This window comes from Gadus morhua, unplaced genomic scaffold, assembly GCF_902167405.1.
Source record: "Gadus morhua unplaced genomic scaffold, gadMor3.0, whole genome shotgun sequence".
NCBI lineage: Eukaryota > Metazoa > Chordata > Actinopteri > Gadiformes > Gadidae > Gadus > Gadus morhua.
The window spans coordinates 66,720-69,711 of NW_021964146.1; the positions used below are offsets into that span (position 1 = coordinate 66,720).

The following is a 2,992-nucleotide window of genomic DNA, read 5'->3' on the forward strand; positions in this document are numbered from 1 at the left end:
AAGCTTGTCCAGGCCCTGCAAGTTTTCATTTATTAATTTTTTTTTTTTTTTTTTTCTTGAAGCTGCTTATGTGGCAATACATTTGTTCATCCTCATGTCTGGTGATTGCAATTGTCCCATATATCATTACGGAATGTTTCACATGCAGTGCACATTTTATGCATGCCCTTTTCCTGCAGTAGCAATGTTAGCTCAACGTTTAAGCCCTTAAACGAGCACTGTTGTGTTTTTCACTTTTTCTGGCACCCACTCTTTGTCAATGTAATGTTAACATGAACGGGGATTAATAAAGTTCATCTATTCAAGGCGTTGTCCTTTGAAGCACAAACATTTATTCAAAACATGACACTAAACAACAACAAGAACAGCAACAACCGGCAACAACAAATGAGGGAACACAATGAACCAACGCAAATCATTTCAGTCATCCAGCCATGCCAGGTCCATGCCCTCATCTCTGAAGGACATCCGTCTCACACCATAGTCCCAACGCAGCTCTTCGTTGCCGGCTATGTTTCTCTGGGCCAAGAACAGGACAGTGTCTTGGGGTCCGTCTGCGAAGTTCAACTGGAACACCACAGGCTTCACATTGGACGCCTTGCCCGAGTCGTTCATGCGCCTTCCAAAGGTGTCCTATCCAGGGCGGCACTCGCAGGGGAAGTTCTGGGAATCGATGCACAGCTTGTTGCCTAGCCTGCCCCTGACGAAGAAGAGGTAGCACATCACTCCCTCCTGCATTTCATCCATCTTCTTCCCCACCGATTCAGAGATGAGCTTTCCGTGACAGTCGCAGATCACTTCACCTTTGGAGAACGGCATGGTGGCAATGACGCCTGCACAGAAGAGCGAAAGAGAAACACAAACACATAAACAGCTGTTATTTTGCTGCCATGGCAAAGTCATCACAGTAAAGTTTGCACTGTGCTTTTCTGTCTTCCCTCACCTCTACCCTTGTGTTCTCTGAAATCCTTAAAATCGATCCCCTTCCACCTTTGCTCCACCACTGACTTGAGGACACCTTTGTCGTCCTCAATGGCTGCCTTTAAAGGGGAGACCCACGCCTGGAGCACATCCGGGAGGGAGGGGACATTCGTTTTCCACTCCTCCTTGGCCACAATGGCTGCCACTTTGGCCTCGGTCGGTCGCTGCCTGCCAGCGGAAGCTGGTAAGAACAGAGGGAGCGAGTTAGTGAGGCGTGAGGCAGTGACTGAGGCAGTGAATGAGTGAGACTGGGATTGAGCGACAGAGTGAGCGAGTGAGGCATTGTGTATGTGAGTCGGTAAGACACACAGGCGATGGGAAAAGGAGATGCAGTCATAGTGAGACACTAAGCAGCTCTTCACAGACGGCATACAGTATCTGTTTGACAAAGACCAAGCCGGTGCCTACTGGAGACATGTAGCACACGCTTTTCCAGCTGGATTCGCCTCCAATTGAAATAGGGCGTCTGTTCATCACCAAACCCGGCACCGACAAGTTCCTCTTATCTTTGGAGGGCGCGAGGGCACCTATTGTTACGGGGAATTCACTGACGAAAGCGTCCCATTGGTCGTCACGGGACCCTTTCCCCGACACAGAACTGCAGGAAGAGAAAAGCACGCATGGCAACCGGGCGGCTGTGATGTCGGACGTGTTTGTGTCAGCGCCGCAACGCACAATGTTTACCTTTTGTCCCGGGAAGACGTCCCCGTGGCCTCGGCCGTAACGGGCGGCGGATTCGGGCCCGCTCCCTCGCAGATCTTCCGACAGCTGTGTCGTGGAGGAGAGGTGTGAAGAACAAAAACCAACTAATCACTACCAGCTCCAAGTTATCCAAGCAACCTGCTAGTTCTGGTCGCTTAGTGAGGGCGATTGCCACACCCCTGTTTAAGTAATAAAAGAGTACACTCACTGCCTCCAGAGACGGCACAAGTCGGACCTGGGATTGGCCACGGGAAGTCCTGTGGTCCCCAGGAAGAAGCAGCCCTGGTCATCCGCTGCTTCCCCTTTCCGCGTCAGGTAGAGCGGCCTGATGGCCGTGAAGTAGGCACCTAACCACTGTCGGTGGGAAACGAAAGGCCAAGCTGTGAAATCCCGTCCGCGGAAACGCTTTCTTCACTTGCTTTTTTTCACATTCAATTCTTCACTTGAATGTGAAAAACAAAACAAAAACATGAAAACAAAAGAAGACACGCTCTGCTCACCCTCTCCTCGTCTACGCTGAAAACAGCTCTGTCCGCACCGTCTCGGAAGTAGATCGTCGCCCCGACACCGGCGCTCACCTGCCTGTCATTCCACTCAGTGACCTGTTACGGGGGACTCTTATTGTAGGCGAGGATACAAACAACTCGAACCGAGCAGAGTCAAAGTTGGAGGGAAACAGAAACCGGCTGGAGGGAACATTGGAATGAGTTACTTTGAAGTCCACCACCGTCTCTTCCGGTACACGGTGCGTGATCGTCAGGGTGGCCATGCAAAAGTACCGGTACAGCGTCATCTCATGTTGCGGCAACCGCTCGCCCGTTAGGAGCCCATGGCAAGCTTCCTCTGTCCGACCCTCTGCCATCTCCAGCAGACGCTTGTGCCCAGGCCTGTGCCCCGTCTCCTGAGAGCTGACATGCATCACAGATTCATAAAAGCAATGTACACTTGAGACATGAAAAAAGAAGAGTCCCCTCAAATGCTAATCAAATCGTGAGCGCAACCAACCTGGGCTCTGCACCATGCGCGTCCTCCAACGGTTCACCGACAACAAAGAATCCTCTGTTTTCGAGGTGGTCGACCAGTGAGCGGCGAGACGCTTCATCCGGAACCATGGCGGAGAGTTCCTGGTATTCCCAGCGTCTACCAACCCTGGGTTAGGGTTAGGGTTAGGATTAGGGCGCTCCCTCATGCGCCATGCAGCAGTACATGGGACTATCATGTAGTCTCCCATGCACTACTACCATGTAACAGGAGGAGAGGAGGGCACGGGCACAAGCAATTTAAATACGTTAAATACTTTTGCTTCCAT

The 2,992-nt window shown here is 51.3% G+C and overlaps 1 long non-coding RNA gene across 1 annotated transcript; it reads right to left on the reverse strand.

Moving 5' to 3' along the window:
* Positions 1 to 330: 330 nt before the first annotated feature.
* LOC115539234 (uncharacterized) lies at positions 331 to 1,092 on the reverse strand. Its single transcript, XR_003975771.1, has 2 exons — positions 944 to 1,092; positions 331 to 833 (listed from the first exon to the last, which is right to left on the reverse strand). It is a non-coding gene; the product is annotated as an uncharacterized LOC115539234 (long non-coding RNA).
* Between the last annotated feature and the right edge of the window lie 1,900 nt (positions 1,093 to 2,992).